Source organism: Engraulis encrasicolus, unplaced genomic scaffold (genome assembly GCF_034702125.1).
Source record: "Engraulis encrasicolus isolate BLACKSEA-1 unplaced genomic scaffold, IST_EnEncr_1.0 scaffold_68_np1212, whole genome shotgun sequence".
NCBI classification, from domain to species: domain Eukaryota; kingdom Metazoa; phylum Chordata; class Actinopteri; order Clupeiformes; family Engraulidae; genus Engraulis; species Engraulis encrasicolus.
This window is the reverse complement of record NW_026946016.1, coordinates 17,895-24,636: the sequence shown is the minus strand read 5'-3', so window position 1 is coordinate 24,636 and position 6,742 is coordinate 17,895.

Sequence of the window (6,742 nt, the reverse complement as noted above, 5' to 3'; positions counted from 1 at the left end):
CACACACAAAACACACACACACACACACACACACACACACACACACACACACACACACACACACAAACTGAGTCTGAACTCAGGTACGGATCATCAGAGAGGGCATTTCTCAGGGGAAGAATGAGTTTAAAATATCAGTAACACTTAAAGGGGTATGCCACTATTTTGGGGCTTAATACAGTTAAAATCGTTGGCTGGGGTTTATAAAGGTGGTTACACGGATCCATTGACTTTCACTAGCTTAGCGACATGATCCCTATTTAAACATGTCTTAAAGCAAGACAACGGCTTACATGAAAAAGAAGACACTTTACCACCTTTATAAACCCTGGCCAACGATTTTAACTGTATTAAGCCCCAAAATAGTGGCATACCCCTTTAAGAATGAGTTTAAAATATCATTAACCCTATCCAGACCGGGCTTTTTTGGCATTCCTGGGACCGGGGGGGGGGCTCTTTTGGCCCCCACCTCATAACTTAGGAACCGAATGGCGTATGACCACCAAACTCGGAGGAGATGATCGTCAGCCCAAAATCTATGATTGACATCAGTTTGGTGTCATTATTGGGTATTATGACGTCATTATGGGCGTCACTTTCCTGGTTTTATTGCCCAAAATGTCACCGTGATGTATTTTCCATCTAACTTGGGTAATGCACATCAATTGTAGTTATTATGTGCATCAGACCACTTCAAATGTAGACAAGGGTTTCTGATGCTAATGAAAATGTAAAAAAATATGAAAAATTGTGTGACAAAATCACGTCGTAGATATGGCAAAGCGGCTTCAGGTTCGTATAACATAGCCGCATGCATTCAAGCCTAAAAAACAGGATATATTATTACCAAATTTGCGAGGCCGATGATCTTACTATAAGACACACAAGCAAATGAAGACAATAAAAAAGAAGAAATACAAATTGAGCTGAGCTTGAAATTTGGCTATGGGAAAGGTAAAAAGTAGGTATTTGATGATGTCCAGATCAAATTAGCAATAAATGTAGCATAAAGTTTAGCAACATTTTATAATAATTTATTTAGCAAATATTATATTTGGGTAAACGTTTATGCTAATGTAATGGAATAACTATGCAATAAGTAGTACGCAATAAGGCAGCGGTATACACTGATGCGACTCAGATCAGTGATTGTTTCTGTCAGACGTACCTGTCAGAAAAACCGTTTGCCCAACTGGCCCACACAGAAACAAAAATGATAAACCTAATCTTTTGGTATCACACTGAAGCCAACTTCATTTTAGAAAAAGTCACAAAGTTTCGTAGTCATAGCTTAAGTCATTCAGGAGTTACACGATGTCAAAGTTGGTGCGGGCAATTTTAGCCCCCCCCCCCCGGTCTGGATAGGGTTAACACTTAAGAATGAGTTTAAAATATCATTAACACTGAAGAATAGGGTTCACATGTCAATCACTAATAACATGCCGTCTGTGTAAGTGACTTGTAAGACGTCTTATTAAGATTATATCGCTAATGATTATAATTAATAAAAGCCAATTGTCAGTGAACAAAAAGTGTGAGAATATCTGCCAAAAAGAATTACATAAGTCATTTTTACAGACAGGCATTTGCTAGAGACAAAAACCTATCGAAATATGAATGGGCATTTTTAGCGAAATCAGTGAACAGTGTTTTTACTAGAGATGTACAGGATCCAAGATCCGGTTCCGGATCGGGCAGGATAATAGGGTTTTTCACAGGATTTTCCCGGAATCCGGTTGCCAGGTTCCAGGATCCAGGATCCGGATAGCGAGGGCTTTTCAGAGTCAAAATAGTTTCAGCCAAACGTGATAAAAGTGTGTGGAGTAGGCACGTGTGTGAGTAGGCTATGCTGTGTTTCAAAACCCTTTTCGTATGGATCGGTATCCGGTTCCCAAGATCCGGCAGGATCTTAAGCAGTGGATCCGGTATCCTCACGGCAGGATCTCAAAAATCAGGATCCGGTGCATCTCTAGTTTTTTACAATATTTTGATCTAAAATAGTCACCAGTTGGCAAACGTTCTGGTTCCGTGTAGAACTGGAGAACCAAAAATGGAGAGCTCTTTTCCAAAAACGCGTATAATCCCCAATTTTTTTGACCTTTTTGAATTGTAGTATTGGAATTGACTGTTAAGAAGTCTAATCATCTATGTGTGAAATTCTTGCCATTTCAAGTATTTTGAGAACATATACTTAAAACCTTCTATAAAAAAAAGCCTTTTGCAGTGGCATTTTCAATGGAATTCCCAATACAAAAAATGTCAATTTCCCCAACATTCTATAAATGGATATATCTCATTTATAGGGAAAGGTCTCTTCAAAATTATACTCAGGTTCTGAAGTCAAATTCCTCCTAGTCAGGGCAATTGTGCATAGCTGGAAATGGTGTGGAGCTTTTTTTCCACGACTTCCACAGATTCTATATTTTCTGTATTGTTTCTAGATAGTGAATAGTGATAGTCTCGTTAGTTTTGGGCAAATTTGAAATCATGATGCATTTGTTTTTTACCAATACGTTATTTTTCTAAGCAGTGCTTGTGTTTGTGTGTGGGTGATGGTGTGTGTGTGTGTGTTTGTGTGTGTGTGTGTTGTGTGTGTGTGTGTGTGTGTGTGTGTGTTGTGTGTGAGTGTGTGTGGTGTGTGTGTGGTGTGTGTGTTGCAACTAAATGTAGTCCCAAAGGGCAGGCAGTTCGCTGAGGCAGGAAGATCGTCGAGCATGGTTTTATTCCATCAAAAATAAAAGTTCATCCAGCCCCATGCAATCTCATCATTGACAACTCGCCTCCACACTCACACACACACACATACTCACACACACACAGACACACCACACACACACACACCACACACACACACACCACTACACCACACACACAACACACACACAACACACAACACACACAACCACCACACACAGGGGCTGTTACAAAGGGTGTCTGTAGGTGAGTACACATACGTAGATTGGAAGCTGTTAGAAAATCAAGGTGTGTGGTGTGTGGTGTGTGTGTGTGTGTGTGTGTGTGTTTGTGTGGTGTTTGGTGTGTGTGTGTGTGTTGTTGTGACAGTGTACAAGAAAAAAGTGGATCTGATAGATATGACCTTCGATCAAGAAACCTTGTTTTACTCAGCCGACCCCACCTACTCTAACCCGCCCCCCTTATTGTGCTGGCCAGGGTCGTGTGTGTGTGTGTGTGTTGTGTGTGTGTATTGTGTGTGTGTGTGTGGCGTGCGTCGTGCGTTGTGTGTGATGTGTGTTGTGTGTGTGTGTGGAGAGAAGAGAGAGGAGAGAGTGAGACAGAGAGAGAGATGCGGACGGGGAGAGAGAGAGTAGCGATGATGAGGGAGAGAGAGAGAGAGATTATCATTCTGCTCACTAATATCATCTGTGCCATGTAGTTCAGCAGCTGTCCAGACCAAAACAACAAGCCTGCAGCGCTGCACCCTACTGGCCTGGAGTCCTAACTGCAGTGATTATAGAAGTGCTTCCGAAGATCTCCAATGTGGTAGACCATGGTAGGTGTGCTCAGATCTCCAATGTGGGTAGGACACATGGAAGGTTGTGCTCAGAATCTCCCAAGTGTGGTTAGACCATGGTAGGGTGTGCTCAGATCTCCACTGTGGTAGACCATGGAAGGTTGTGTCTCAGGTCTCCAGATGTGGTAAGACCATGGAAGGTGTTGCTCAGGATCTCCAATGTGGTAGACCATGGAAGGGGTTGCTCAGATCTCCAATGTGGTAGACCATGGTAGGTGTTGCTCCAGATCTCCAATGTGGGTAGACCATGGTAGGTGTTGCTCAGATCTCCCCAATGTTGTAGGGTTCGACCATGGTAGTTGTGCTCAGATATTCCAAATTGTGGTTAGACCATGGTTAGGTGTGTTCAGATCTCCAATGTGGGAAGGACCATGGACGGTGTGCTCAGATCTCCAAATGTGGTTAGACCATGGAAGGTGTGCTCAGATCTCCAATGTGGTAGACCATGGTAGGTGTGCTCAGATCTCCAATGTGGTAGACCATGGTAGGTGTGCTCAGATCTCCAATGTGGTAGACCAGTGGTAGTTGTGCTCAATCTCCAATGTGGTAGACCAGTTTCTCAACTTTTTCAGGGACCGAGGCCCCACTTTAGCCCCCCCAAAAATTGATCGGGGGACCCAACCTCTGTCCATCTGAATTGGCAGTTGATGGGATGGCTAATTTGACACTGCTAATAATTTTATACAGATCACTACTTTTTATTACACATTATAAGCCTGTTCTTATTGAGGGAGGGGGTGTTTGAAAAACATTGGGAAAATGTTACAGATATAGCATACTGCTAGCTTATCTTGGAAAATTAGAAATCCCCTCGCGGACCACCTGAGCTCTGTCGCAGACCACTAGTGGTCCCCGGACCACACTTTGAGTATCACTGTGGTAGACCATGGTAGGTGTGCTCAGATTTGGGCTGCATTCCAACATGCAGACTCCCTTCCTCCACTTGTGCTTGTGGCCTCACGTTTTGCTGATGCCCCGCCTCCGTGGAGAAAACAGTTTCCCAGCTGTCAGCCTAGCCACATCAATTTTTGGGGGGACTGTTCTTCATTCACCACCATCCCGATTGCAAATGAGGAAATGTCATTAGAATTGTGCTTTTTTCGAGATATTAAATACATTTTCTGTCGTGGGTGACGCCATCATGAGGTCACAAGCAGGCAAGTGAACAAGTAGGACTGGACAGTCTGCATCTTGGAAAAGCACCTTGGTCTCCTGAGGGAGAGTTGCCACCCCTCCTTTCTTTTTAATTGGCTGGTGGATCGCGTAAGGTGTGGCACTACCGGGCCATCCTACAGGTAAGCTAAGGGAACCTCATTATTCTCCATTCACCTGCCCACTCCTAAAGGGGGTAGAAAAAGTACCGCTATGAATCTCTTCACCTTATCTACTGTCTCTGCTCAACACAAACAGCCCGGGCTACAGGGGGAATGTACTTCAGAGAGACGAGAGTAAAGAAAGAGAGAGGAGAGAGAGAATTGTGTGTGTTAGAGATAGGGAGGAGATAGATAGATAGATAGAGAGAGAGAGAGCGAGAGAGAGAGAGGATAGAGAGAATAGAGGGATATAGAGAGAGAAAGAGGATAGATAGATTAGAAAAGAGAAAGAAGAGTACAGAAGTGGTGTGTGTGTGTGTTATGTGAGTGTGTGCAGTGTGTGTGTGATGTGTGATGTGTGTGTGTGCATGTGTGTGTGTGTGTGTGTGTGTGTGTGTGTGTGGAGAGGAGTAATGTGTGTGAGAGGAGAGGAGATGTAGGCGAGAGAGATAGAGAGAGAGAGAGAGAGAGAGAGAGAGAGAGAGAGAGAGGTGTGGTGTCTGTGTGTGGTGGGTTGTGTGAGAGAGGAGATAAGGGAGAGAGTAGAAAGAGAGGATGAGAGAGAGAGGAGAGAGGCGAGAGTAGATGAGGAGAGAAGGGAGAGAGAGTGAGAGAGGATAGAATGTGTGTGTAGAGTAGTAGAGTTAGGGAGAGAGTTGCCTCTCTACTGGATCATGCCTGTGCTTACACCATGACGTTATCAAAATACACACACAACTGATATGATTCATTAGATGATGAAGGAAGCTTAGTAGAATGGTATATAATATATTGTGTGTGTGTGTGTGTGTGTGTGATGTGTGGTGTGTGTGTGCTCGTGTGGTTTGTGTGTGTGGTGCGTGTTGTGCGTGTGTGTGCAATGTGTGTGTGTGTGTGTGTGTAACATAGGGCCTATACTAAATTATAGTTTGTATACCATTACCTTGCAACTTGCACGGGAACAATTACAGTTAGACTTCCAGTTTCAGTTTTATTTTTATTTTATTTATAGTTTTTCTTTCAGTTCAACTTTTTGGCGTAGTTTTACATTTTTACAAAAAAGTGATAAAATGTAAACACACCAAGTTAATGGGCATTAAAATAAATTAACAAAAAACATCTTTTGATGCCACCAACCCAACCACACATTACACACACACGCATACATGCACGCGCACGCATGCGCCCACACACTCTCACACACACACACACACACTCACACACACACACCAACACAACACACACACACACACCACACACACACACACACCATCTGCACACCACCAACACACACACATCACCACCAACACACACACACACACACACACACACACGCACACACACACACACACATGCAGGGACAACCATTCACCACCAGTGTCAGCCCTGATAAACAAAAGACTTTCATAAGGTTTATATCTCATAAGGGGTGTGTATATGTGTGTGTATGTGTGTATGGCACAACTGCTGTATACGTAAAGTGTGTGTGTCTGTGTGTGAAAGAGAGAGAGAGAGAGAGAGAGAGAGAGAGAGAGAGAGAGAGAGAGAGAGGGAAAGATGTGGTGACAGACAGGGCCGGATTGAGATGGCCTTGGGCCCCTAGGATACAGGTTGCTGTGGGGCCCCCCGGAAGGCAAATTTTGCGTATCAGAAATGTACAGAGACAGTATCATAATTAGGAGCCAGGGATGATAACATTTCTACCAACTGCATTTAACATGACAGATGAACTTTACCATATTGCATCTTGTCACAATTCTGCAGTTTTTCACTTTAGGCCAATCAGCCCCCCCCTGGCAGGTGGGGAGCCCCTAGGCTGCAGCCATATCTGGCCTGTGGTGGGGGCCCTAGGCTGCAGCCATATCTGGCCTGTGGTGGGGGCCCTAGGCTGCAGCCATATCTAGCCTGTGGTGGGGGC